At 44.6% G+C, this 13,460-nt stretch overlaps 1 protein-coding gene across 6 annotated transcripts in view; it reads left to right on the top strand.

Annotated features, from left to right (window-relative positions):
* Positions 1-11,220: 11,220 nt before the first annotated feature.
* The window catches only part of GGACT (gamma-glutamylamine cyclotransferase), a 55,726-nt gene continuing 53,486 nt past the window's right edge, over positions 11,221-13,460 (top strand). For all 6 annotated transcript variants that reach the window (XR_007125692.1, XR_007125693.1, XR_007125695.1 and 3 more), the window contains exon 1: positions 11,221-11,514. The gene's annotated coding sequence lies outside the window, so the exon portion shown is untranslated. The remainder of the gene's footprint in view (positions 11,515-13,460) is intronic.

Below are 13,460 nucleotides of genomic sequence, written 5' to 3'. Positions count from 1 at the left end.
GCCATTAATCTGATCGATGCTTCAGGCTGTCTTCTGTCCCTGCGGAGTCTCTGCTCTTCTTTCTCCAGCACCTGTGGACGGCCGCCCTCTACTCCCCGGCTCGCCGTCCCCACACTCCACCGGCCACTGGAAGGGGGACGCTGTCTCCCGGATCCCCGCCTTATTTTATTTTAATGTTTTTATTGCTGATCACGGTAGGGTTTAGGATGGGGGGTTGTCCAGACAGACCTGGGGGAAGTTTCCAGTTTGAGAACTCTCAGAGTCCTGAGCCTTATCCTGCCACTCTGAGGATAAAATCGCAAAATCCTGAAAAGCTTGTGAGGTCTTTGTCTCTTTGCTACATTTCTTCCCTGTTTCCATGCATCTTACAAGTAGCTCTCTTAAAACTTCCCCCCTTAGACTTTGCCTGCTCCCTCAATGGGGCTCCTTGGAGTTCTGATTCCATCCTATGTCTTAAGCATGATCTTTATACTTACTCCAAAGTATTGACTTAAAATATCATATGCAGAATAAAAGCCTGAGCCCCACAGCAAAGCACTGGACATCCACGGCCGTATTTGCATCTATCAGCTTAGACTTTGGGGTGAGAAAACCTAGATTTGGGTCCATGTTCTCCCACTGCGATGTCATAAGCAAGCCATTTAGCATTGCTTAAGCCTCGGTTGTCACAGCTGACGGTGGGTGGGAGGATGCCACAACTGTGCCTTCTACCAGGTAGAGGGAGGTCGAGCCAGATTTGCCAGGGTTCGCAGACCCAATGGTCCTCAAAGATGGAAGGCTGCAAAGCAGGCAGGCAACACAATCAGATTTCTGTTAAGAAATCTGATTTCTATTGGGTGGCTCAGTGGGTTAAGCCTCTGCCTTCAGCTCGGGTCATGATCTCAGGGTCCTAGGATCGAGCCTGGGGTCGAGCCCCGCATCGGGCTTTCTGCTCAGCAGAGAGCCTGCTTCCTCCTCTCTCTATGCCTGCCTCTCTACCTGCTTGTGATCTCTCTCTGTCAAATAAATAATAAAATCTTTAAAAAAGAAAAAAAGATTTCTATTTTGAGATCACTTGGGCTGCCGCTGGGGGAGGAACTGGAACGAAGAGACCCTCCATGTGTCCAAGGAAGGCTGAGGGCTTGCGGTGACCAAGTGGCAGTGAAGTCAGAGACATGTGAACGGATCTAAGAAGTGCTTGGGAGTCACTTGGTGATGGACGGGAGGTGGGTGGGTAAGGGAATGCTAGTGTTCCCATACGGTCAAACACAGACTGGAAGGAGCCAAGAGTCAGGACCTGAACCTGGTTGGAGCTTGGCTCTAGAAAAGAAATAAAGTCCCTGTGTGTTACAAGTTCCACATAGAGACAGATGTAGACACATCTGTACGTGTGTATGGTCCGCCAAACCCCAGTCTGGGAATGAAAATCGTCAGTAAGTCCAGCCAAAATCTTCACAGTCTCTGCCAAGTATGATGTTCAGGTCGCTGGAGCCCCCTTCGCTCTAAGCGGCGCTGGTCCCAAGTTTGTGATTTGTATTTTAGGGCCTATCATGCATTTCTCCCACCTGAGCAAGTCGCACGAAACTCACAGCTCTCCACTTTTCTTTCTCCCCTGCCGGAGAGCATCCACCCCTGGATACCCCTGGATTTCCACACACTCATCTGTCTTTGTGACTCGTGCATCTCCTCCCTCAGGGGGCTCTTTCTTTTAAATAGGATTTAGCTTACATTAACTAACTGGGATTTAAATAAGAACTTAGAAAAAACCCCAAACAGGGTTCAGCTTTTCAAAGGCAGGTCCTGACTCACATTCTACTACGTTTGGGATTGCTGTCCCCTGAGATTGCTTTTACCCTGACATTACTACTTTCTTTTTTTCACTTTACTACGTTTTATCTGGAGGTCGTAGTCGATTCATGTACAGTTGTAAGAAATAATACACAAATAGAGAAATACATCCCCATACTCTACACCCAGTTTCCTCCAATGGTAACAGCTTGGGGAACTACGGTGTAATATCACAGCGAGGAAATCGACCTTGGTACATCCATGGACCTTACCGAGATTTCGTCAGTTTCATCCGTACTCATTTGCCTACTGCGCTCTGTGAAATGTTACCACGTGCGATGTTTGTGCGGTCACCACGGTCAAGATACAGAACAATCCCACCACAAGGGTCTCTTGTGCTATTCTCATGTTACTTTTCCCAAAATATTTTTATGGTGTTTTTTAAGATTGATTTATTTATTTTAGAGAGGGAGGAGGGGCAGAGGCAGTGGGAGAGAGTGAATCTCAAGCAGACTCCCAGCTGAGCCAGGGGCCCAACATGGCGCTCGAGCTCACGACCTTGAGATCATGACCAGAGCTGAAATCAAGAGTCGGACGCTCAATGGACTGAGCCACCCAGGTGCCCCCACCACAAAATGTTTTCTTGAGCACCATCTGTGCCGGCTGCTGGGGATACCATGGAAAGTGCAAACAGAGGGGATTCCCACCTCTGTGGAGCTTGGGTCTACGTTACCTCAGCCAGAAGCACTGTTACCAGCCCCCCTTCTGGGGGACTTCTCTTGGGGAGTCCCCAGGCCCTCGGCCAGGCATTGGTGTCTTCTACATTTGCAGTTGTCCAAGTCACACGTTGCCAGGGCATTTCTTTCCTTCTGTGTTCAAAATTCTTCACCAATTGGTGATTCTTTTTCCTGAAGGAAATGAAACTTAAAATCAGGTTGAATTTTCTATGTCACAGCAAAAGATGTTGGTTCAGACACCCCAGCCTTCTCCTTTGGGCCTGATATTTATAGTGAAATTTTCACTGGGCATCAGGGGGAAGAGGATACTGAGGCATAAGCTCCATCAAGGGTTAGCCATACTGTACATGGATAAAGGGATGAACTTATAGTATTGGCCCAAATAGAAGGATCCTCAGAATTGAGTAACCCTGGTCTTCAGTAAAACGAGGCACTTAATATTACATGAAATATTCACTAATAATGACCAGACATGATTATTGAATATTATAGCTTCATTTTAAAATCCCAGATTCTTAAATGATCTCTCTCACCTCTAAAATTCTACCAAGAAAACATTAATTTAGGGTATGGACTCTTTTAAGATAATATCCCCCATAAAATACAAATTGGAAACGGGTATCCACCTCAGAGTAGAAAGAGCAAAGGTCCTCTCTGGGACAGCGTGGTTGGAATGGAGACAAGGAAGATAATGGTGGGGACAGAAACCAAAAGAAGATACTAAATATTAAGGTTCAGCTTCTTCCTTCATTTTCCAATCTCTTTAAACTTTTATAGGAATTACAGTTTATCTTAACATTGGCCAATTTTGAGTATTAAGAAGTGGGAACAAGAGAGACTTTTCACCTTCTACTTTGTAAACATCTGCTTCATTTGAAATAATTTTTCCTTCTAGATAAATGAACTACATGTGTGGCATCACAGAGAAATCTTTACTCAAGAGAAACACGGACGTGTTTGTAATAAAGCTGTGCTAAGGGGCATCGGTGGGAAGGAGACGCCATAAGGGAAACTCAGGTAACCAAGGTGGTTGTTAAATTGTCCAACACACGAAAGAGGTTCTGGGAAGACTAGGGGTTCCAGAACAATGCTGAGTGACGGCATTTTCCAGATCACAGGTTGAAACACGGGCGTGCAATGTAGACTCTTCTCTGAACCATGCCTTCATATCTTCACTAGATTCTAGACACTGTGTGACTGTCTTCGTGGTTGTCTGGAAATAGCTGGCATTTACGTGCATAAAGCTTGCATGTGAGAAGAAAATGTGTTCCCAGCTAGGTTTGAATCCCGTTCTTTCATTTATCAGTTGTATGACGTTAGACAAGTGTAGTGGGTTGGATAGCATCACTCCAAAATTCAAGTCCACTAGGAACCTCAGAATAGGACCTCATTTGGAAAGAGGATTGTTACAGATAGAGTTAACCGGGTTGTTACAGATAGAGTTAACCAGCTTGAAATGAAATCATCTTGGATTCATGACAGGCCCTAAGTCCAAAGACTGGTGTCTTCATGAGAGGAGAGGTTACAGAGAGACACAGAGGAAAGGCCATGGGAGGACAGAGGCAGAGGTGAGAGTGAGTCAGCCCCAAGTCAAGGAAGGCCTGGAACCACCAGAAGCTGAAGAGACAAGGAAGGATCCCTTCTAGAACCTTCAGAGGAAGTGAGTCCAGACTTCTGGCCTTCAGAACCACATGTCTGTTGTTTAAAGCCAGCCAGTTCCTCGTAATTTGTGGCAGCCTGGGAAACTAGTTCGGCAAGTAACCTAGTGTTTCAGCAATTTGGGTTTCTTGTCTATAAAAGAGGGGCTAGTACTATTCGTTTTCACAGAATTATTGGGAGGTTTAAATGAGAAAAGGTATGCAAAGCCCTAGAAAAGTGTTTGGCACATAATAATATTCATAAGTAATCGAAGGGGGATAACCCTCACTTTTCCTTAAGTTTTTTATCCTGTAATTAAATATTCCATAAACAATCTCTGATTTATACTTTTAGCACCACTTTCTGAATCTGATTCATTTAGCAAGTACTTTATTTATTTATTTATTTATTTTTTTTAGAGAGAGAGCACATGTGTGTGCACAGAACCAGGGGGAGCAGGGAAGGAGGGAGGGAGGGCTACAGGGAGAGAAAGAGAGAGAATGAATCCGAAGCAGGCTCCACATCCAGCACAGAGCCGACGTGGGGCTCAGTCTCCCGACAGTGAGAGCACGAACTGAGCCTAAACCAAGAGTCGGACACTTAACCAACTAAGCCACCGAGGCGCCCCACAAATACTTTAAATGTGACACTGCTTATCAAAACTGTCTTGCGCATCCCACATTTCTAAAAATTTTATTTTTAAATACGTGGCATTTTTCAAGGACCAATAAAGCTTTCTGCTTCCAGCTTGTGATAAGTGTTTGAGAAAATGTTTTTCCCTATAGATTTAAATTGCACTTTTATCCATCTTTTATTTTTTTTTAAAGATTTTATTTATTTATTTGACAGATCTCACAAGTAGGCAGAGAGACAGGCAGAGAGAGAGGAGGAAGCAGGCTTCTGCCGAGCAGAGAGCCCGATGCGGGGCTCGATCCCATGGTCCTGGGATCATGACCTGAGCCGAAGGCAGAGGCCCCAACCCACGGAGCCACCCAGGTGCCCCTTATCCATCTTTTAAAAAGAGATTCGTCTCAGGTGCCTGGATGGCTCAGTCAGTTGAACATCTGCCTTCAGCTCAGGTCATGATCTCAGGGTCCTATGATCAAGTCCCACATCAAGATCCCTGCTCAGAGGGGAGTCTGCTTCTCCCTCTGCCCCTCCCCAACCCCCGCTCATGCTCTCTCTTCCCCTGCCCCACCCCGTCTCACAAAAATAAATAAATAAATAAAATCTTAAAAAAAAAGATTCATCTCAGCAGCTACATTTCTATAGTATTAATTTTGATGGCTGGACTTGAGATTTGTCTCAAAGAAAAATCAAAACTACTCATTTCTAGAACTTTCTGATAAAGTAAATGGATGATAATTTTTAGAGTACTGGTCTAGGAATCTGCACACATCAGCAAACAAGGTGATAAAGTGGAAAGAACAGAGACCAGGAGTGTGAGATTATCCTAGGGTCAAGTTCAAGGCATTAAGTCATTTTCCTGTTAGTTACAAACACTTCCAACCTGCCATTAGTTACCAGGAACCTGGAATGAGCTACTTAACTACTTACTGCATGTCTAAGGTGCTTCTAATAAAATTAATGGTGGTAGTGGTGGTTGTTGCTTTATTGTTAATTTCTCTGCTATGAAATAAGAAGTTTGGACTATGCCAGTGGTTTTCGAACATCCCCAGATGTTTAACCTTTTTTCTAAAAAACGTAAATCTTACAAAGAAGTCTACCATAAAAAGTTACAAAAGTAAGCCGCCTTGGATGCTGATATAAATGGTCATTTAAAAATTTCTTGTGAAATGTAAGAATGTTTGAAATGCCAACACCTTTGTGGAAACAAAATATCTGCAAGGTTTCTAGTCCTTCAAAATATTCTGAGGGTAAAACATACTTCAGACTGAAAAAGGAGAATTTGCCTCTGCCTTCGTCAGGCTGAGAAGGCACAGATTATATTCGCTGCAAAATAGACAAGAAACCACATTCCTCCCACGGACACTGAAGTGATATGTCAGATATCCCCCTTCAGTGGGTGACTGCTGCTTTCTTACTAAGAAAATTTGTTCTGGAAAAGCACTGACTGTAAGAGACACTGCTATTTGAAATTGTCAGTAAGAATGGGCTAGCGAGGGGCCCCTGGGTAGCTCAGTGGGTTAAAGCCTCTGCCTTCAGCTCGGGTCATGATCCCAGGGTCCTGGGATCAAGCCCCATGTCGGGCTCTCTGCTCAGCAGGGAGCCTGCTTCCTCCTCTCTCTCTCTCTCTCTCTCTCTGTCTGCCTGCCTCTCTGCCTAATTGTGATCTCTGTCAAATAAATAAATAAAATCTTAAAAAAAAAAAAAAAAAAGAATGGGCTAGCGACGTAGGCTCTCTCCCTCATCTGTAAAGTGGAGGAAATTCTCTGCCTGGTCTTTATCATACAACGCAGGAGTCAGCCTCAGATGTAACCATGCTATGAAAGCTCTTCACGGACAGTACTATACATAGATGGCTGTTCATTGGAATTAGTACTTTAAACAACAAGGCTCAAATATAAAAGAAACCATTAGCCCAGACGACGTACATCTCCGTGTATGCCACCCAGCTTTTCTGTTTTAGCCCTCGTGTTACGAGCTTGGGTTGGGGCTCACTTGGAAATGGGTTCAACTCCTAGCAAATCCTTGTTTGCTGGCAGCATGTCTTTTAAGAGACTTGTTTAGCCTCTTGGAGACATTTCATATGTAAAATGGGAAGGGTAACATCTGCTTCATACTCTTGTTCATGGGATAAAATGAGAGAAGAGTCAAATTGTGCAGGGCACATACATAACAGCACTCAAAACGTGTCCATTTTGTACATCAACAGCTCAAGGGAATCGAGCGGCATTTTATCCTGTACTGCCTACATTTCTAGGCACCAGGTGAGCACTGTTTCCTTTAAGAAGTTACTGTTTGGGGGCACCTGGGTGGCTCAGTCCATTAAGCGTCTGCCTTCAGCTTAGGTCATGATCTCAGGGTCCCGGGATCAAGCCCCACATCGGGTTCCTTGCTTGGCCCTGAGTCTGCTTCTCCCTCTCCCTCTCTCTCTGCAATCTCTCTTGCTCTCGCCCTCTCTCAAATAAATAAATAAAATCTTTAAAAAAAAAAAAAGTTACTGTTTGGCAAGCAGGACCAAATTACTTGATTCTGGTTTTAGGAAGAACAGTGGCAACAATATTATAGGCTCAGATTGCTTTGTGGCCTAACAATGACTCCCTGCAATGGAATTAGGTTCCATCATGATGGATGGTCAAATAACTTTTTCTGGGAGTTCTTACAATTCTTCTCTAATTCGTGATTAAGGATATATTCACCAAAACTAATGATATAATCTCACACATATAATCTCTCTAGTCTGCTTATTATTCCTAGAAGTACAGAACGTGGGCATGAATAGCACACACCGTTTCAAATGGAATTGTCTGGAAAAGTCCATAGACTTTTTAGAAAAGACACTGCATTTCTTTTGTGGAGAAAAAGTCAACGCCTTATTTTAAATATCTGACAGCAAGGGGCGCCTGGGTGGCTGGGTCAGTTGATGGTCTGAATCTTGATTTCAGCTGAGGTCATGATCTCAGGGTCATGAGATTGAGCCCCTCATGGGGCTCTGCTTGGGATTCTCTCTGCACCTCCCCAACCTGTTCGTGTACATTCTCTGGCACTCGAAAAAATCTGACAGCAGCGCCCATCATCTTTAAAACATTAATTCCAGAAATACCAGGATTCAATTTAATATGAAAGAACATAGCTTCATGAGGTTTTTTTTTTTCCCCTCTGTTCGTTAATTTCTTTGCCGTGGGAATTGTTTAGCATTGAGATCTCTTGTACTAAGTAAAATAACTTGACAGAATGAAAAGAAGGAAAAAATAACCCTGTTGCTTTCAAATTTAACAACAGTTTTTTATATAGCTCGGTTTAGAAATGGAAGGAAGGAATTCAATTATTTGGAGAATGTATTTGTTTCTACTTTTTGCCTACAAATTTTCTAAAATTTTCTAAATTAGCCTAATTAGTGGATCCTGAGTTGAAAAGCAAAGACTTTTTGTTAAGTTCATAGATATACACAGGGAAGATGATCAAATTAAACTTCACTTAAATAAATATTATTGAATACCTAATTCCATTCCATTGCACCACAGTGGCAAGTGCTGGAAACTCATACAAAGGCTACAAGTCTGCCCTCAGGAAACCTAGTCCAGTAGGGAATCAGTTGTATAAATCAGCTATTAGAGCAGAGGTATTGTAACAGAGGCCAGAGCAAAAAACTACAGGGCAAGGTAGACAGACTTTTCTGTAAAAGGGGAGATGCCCTTTTGCTTTAAATGCTTTTAAATGCTTTTAGGCTAATGTCCTAAATGCTTTGGACTTTGTGGGCCACAGACTCCTCAACTGAATGAGCATGACTATGTTTTCAGTAAAAGTTTATTTATGAATACTGAACTGTTCATGTCATGTAAATTTCATGGGCCACAAGCATTCTTTTTTCCTTTCAAGCATTTAAAAATGCAAAACTCATTAGCTCATGGGCCATCCAAAAAAAAGTGCTGGGTATATGTCATAGGTTATTTGGGGCCAAAGATGACTTTTTAAAATGATTTATTAGAATAATTTGGTAATAGTTCAGTAGATTTTGTAGGGTTATTTAGATTTCAAGCTTCTTACATAGTCTCCTTATTCTGTTATTTATTTCATATTATAACTACAATTTCTTTTTAAAAAAAAAGATTTTATTTATTTATTTGACAGAAAGAGAGATCACAAGTAAGCATAGATGCAGGCAGAGAGAGGGGGGGAAGCAGGCACCCCGCTGAGAAGAGCCCCCCACCCCCGCTACAGGGCTTGATCCCAAGACCCTGAGATCATGACCTGAGCAGAAGGCAGAGGCTCAACCCCCTGAGCCACCCAGGCACCCCATAACTACAGTTTCAAAAGATAAAGCTGTGTCCTATCCGTAGTGTGTTACTTGCAATGTTGGAGGCATGTGCGAGGGGAGCAGGACATGAGGCCAGCCTCTTTCACATCAAGTAGCAGTCTATTTAGTCAAATATAAATACAAATCAGGCATCTACCTTGGCTACCTTATTGCACAGAAGTCTGGAAAACAGAGCTTGGCAATTACCCGCTTGGACTGAGACAACGATGGGCAAACTGGGTAATTCCAACTGAAGATGATTAATTGGTTTGAGTCATTTGAGTTGATAAAGGACATGTCCGGTGAGCTTTAAACCTATGTAAGTCATTTGCAGGCTTGACCCTGAGCCTGGAGGATATGGGAGATTATAGATGACTAAGTAAGGACCGGAATGAACACAAAAACAGTCACTTTTCTGCCAGTGACTCATCTGTACAATTTGGATGCAACCTGATAGCCTCCATGTGTCAACTGTGTTCCTAAACCCACCAGAGCAGTAGCACTGTGTAACTCTTACGTAACCCACCAATCCTGAACTAACAAGCCATGTACTTGTAACTGACCACTCAGTTTCCTTGAAACACTGCGTGATTCTCACCTTTGTAAAGGAAGTCTACACCCTTGCCTTGCCAGGCGGTTGTATTCACACCTTGTCCCTCTGTGTGCCCATACACAAGAAAATCCTGGGACTCTAGGTCTGACTGCGGTCTACCTGAACCAGAGTCTGCATTTTAAACCAAAATCTTCAGTTGATTCACATGTACATTTCAGTTTGAGAAGCACTAGAGCAAATCTTCACTAAATCATATTTTCCAAACTTGAATGTGCATCATAAACCCTGGTTAACATGCTAGGCCACACTCCTGGAATTGGTGGTTCAGGAGATCTGTAGTGTCCCTGAAACTTTGCATTTCTAAATTCCTAGATGCTTTGATAGTGCTGGACTGGCGTCCAGCATTTTTGCACATTTTGCATTTTACACGTTTTTGCATTTTGCACATTTTGTAAACCACTACTTTAAACTATTTGTCTATGAGTTATTTTTTGAGAGTTAGCTGAAGACTTCATCCCATAGAGCCCGATCTATGTTGAATCAGATTCTTTAGCCTTGCCTGGTAATAAATGCAACTGAACGCTCACCTTGTCAACCGACTTTTCTTTTCCTTTACCAGCAGAATTATTTATTCATGTATTTGGCTCATTTTCTTTTGCCAACATAACTTGTCCTCCCTCAAAAAAGAAAAGAAGGGAATCATTCTTCATTAAAAAAAAAAATTAAGATGTTTACTAATATATGCTAGATGGTTTTTTAGATATTTCAATTTAATTACGAACTTCTCAAGACAAGAAAGAATTCTCTGAAATAAGTTATGGCTTATGGATCTGATCTTTTAGATTTCTTGTGGATTTGTACATCCATTCAAAACACAACCACGTCTACATTATCCGAATGTTTGGATAAAAATCAAATCGTAATGAGTTTCAACTAGTCCACATACATGAAAAAGTGGGAGGTGCAGAAAAAGATTAAGAGGGATTATTGCTATTCCAGTAACTACTTAGATATTTATGTCTTTGAGGAGCGGTGACAGGAGCGGACTTCTAACCCTGCGCCCTTCTTGTCACCTGGGTCCCAAAAGGAGCATTGCTTAAACGCAGGATGAACAAAGTCTCTAGAGAAAAATTCTCCTTCAGCTTTAGGTCTTCACTCTCCTAATCTCTGGGGTTCAAGATTAGTCCTTGTAGCGGGGGACCGACGGGAAGTCATTTCTTTCATTTTCCCCGACAACCACTGTTTTGTTTTAAATGGGCGAATCGGAAGACAGGTGTTGGTATGGACTATGTGATTACCCGTGTCCAGTAGGATACGGGCGCTGAGTGTGCGATGTGTGTACCTGTCAGGTGTGGGCTCTGTGTGTGTGGCTGTGATGTGCCCCCAGGTGCGTCTGGGTCCCGTTCAGAGCCAAGGCTGCCGCGAGGCCCCAGGAGGGGCGCCTTAGCGCGGGAGCGTCCTTGGCGGGTGTGTGCTCGCGCCCGCCTCCAGGGGGCGCCGGCGGGGGCGGCCTCCCGGGGCGGCTGCGCCCGTCTCGCCCCAGATTTCCGCTCGCTGCCCGGCCCGCTGTCCCCGACGGCGCCGCGCTCTGCGGCAGGTGAGGTGCGCCGCGTGGGCCGGGCGGGAGGACCCGTCCCCGCTCTCTCCGCGCGGGGGCTCTGGGGACGCCGGGAACTCGGGCGTCCGTCCCTGCGCGGCGGCCGCCGGAGCCGGGGAGGGGGGAGAAGAGGCCGGGGACCGAACTGGGCCGTGGAGGCGCCGCGGGCGGCCTGCGGGACCGGCCGGAAGGGAGGAGGCACCCGGCCGCGAAACGCGTCCCCAAAGTCGCTGCACGCGGCGGGACGCGGGCGCCACCGCCAGCGAGGGCGTGGGCGAAGAAAGCTGGTTCCTGTCCGCAGGTGTGGACGCTGCCCGTTCCTACCCAGGAAAGAGAGATGGTGATTCAGAAGGTGGTTTTGAAAGGATCTCTCGGGTGAACGAGGCTAGTAGCGCTTTTCAGAAATTGTGTTAATTTCAGAGATTCCTGTCTGGGAGGAAACCAAAAGCTGCCCAAGAAATCTACAAACTTCTGGCATTTCCTTGGAGCCGTTAGTGACCCCTCTGAGGCGTGGGGAGAAATTTCTCTTGCTGCCGTGATTACCAAGTGCGGTTATTGCCTTTCACTCTGTCGCCCAAAGATGACTCGGTGATTGTACTTGAAATCCTGTCAGTGCAGTTTTTTAAACATCCCTTCTTGACTTGCTTCAATAAAGCTAATAAAGCTTGCTTTATTAACGTAGAACTGGTAAAAAAAAAAAAAAAAAGGCATGAGACTTGTAGCCACTTCTTAGAAAGCAGATCATTCATTTTGCCAGATGTGCTAGGGAGAAATCATGGTTAAAAACGAAAGGTCAGGGATGTCTCCGTGGCTCAGTAGGTTAAGCATCAGACTCATGACTTCCGTGGAGGTCATGATCTCAGGGTTGTGAGATCGAGCCCCAAACGTGGAGCCTGCTTCAGATTCTCCCTCTCCCTCTGCCCCTCCCCGCTCTCTAATAAAAAAGCAAAACAGAAAAATAAAGGACACATCTAAATCTGTTGGGTTGACCTATATAAAGTGTAGGTCTCACACTGTACTTTTTCCTATAACGGAGGACTATTCTCCCTGGTCTCATTCAATGTATTGAAATGCTAATATGGAGAGCTCCTGCGGTTTGCCCTCATTTTCCCAAAATGCCTTGTTTTCCTGGAACCACTCCCAGGACAAGCCAGAAGTTCTGAATAAGCAGAGGGTCCTGGTAGAGAGCATTTGTATTTCAAAAGCTGAGTTGGTAAAGGTAAATTAATTTCTAATTGGTGGATTTTTGTCAAATATTTTGGACTAGTTGACCTTGCCAACGAGGGTCTTAACTGTTAGCATTGGACTCGAGAGGGTGGTTATTCATGCTGGCCTTAGATACTGGGCAGCAGGAAGTAGAAGAGAACAGGGACAGAAGCTGTTACTGTTTTTAAAATTATCTGTTCTTTCTTTCTTTCTTTTTTTTTAAATCTAGTGAGATCTCGTGAAAGTTCCAGCCTGTGTCAGCTCTTCCAAGTGGAGTGACTGGAAGGCTTTGTACCAAGTTAGCCAGGCACTTTACCAGGGGGTAGGGGCCCCTGAGGACTGGTACGGAGGTGAATGCCACAGTGTTTGTTTGCAGAGGGACAGGTCCCAAGGAGAGGCAATAAGGGACACATTCAAGCGATCTTAGCATTCTTCTCTAGAACATTCTCTATTCAGGGGCAAACCTTAGCAATTAGAGATTTTATTAAGAGAGCACCAGGTAAACATGACCAGCCTCTCATTTAACAGAGATTCATCCTTCAACCGAAGGTCTCTCTCGTCAGTGAAACTGCTCGGGGCAGGACAGCTTTGTTTAGCTTCGACCTGCCCTTGGACCTGAGAACTGTATAGGCAGAGCTTACTGTGGGTAAGGTGTTACCCTCCTGCAGTGGAATTACAGGAAAGACCCAGTTCCTTGGAGTCTCTGGATTTGTATGGGCTCATGGGGTAATAGACACAGTAAGGAGCTAACACGTTAAGGACGAAAGAAATTTCAAAGAAACGATGGTTTGTTGGGCCGCAGAGAGGTGAATGGTCACTGGAGGACCTGGCTACGGTCACATTTGTTCTGGACTTTGAGCAGAGAGTAGAATTTTAATGGGCTGAGGAGTGGAATGGGGCATTCCTGGTTGGCAGACATCATGAACCGAGATAAGGAGCTTAAAATGTAACCATGTTCAGAGATAGCGGAGCAAGGGGTGTGCTGAGTCCAGACTCCATGTAAGAAGGGGTGAGGTGGGAGGCCTGCCTGAGGAGAAATGC

Source organism: Lutra lutra, chromosome 3, assembly GCF_902655055.1.
Source record: "Lutra lutra chromosome 3, mLutLut1.2, whole genome shotgun sequence".
Classification (NCBI taxonomy): Eukaryota; Metazoa; Chordata; class Mammalia; order Carnivora; family Mustelidae; genus Lutra; species Lutra lutra.
The sequence above is the reverse complement of the archived record's forward strand: the minus strand, read 5'-3'. Positions and strand labels throughout refer to the sequence as shown.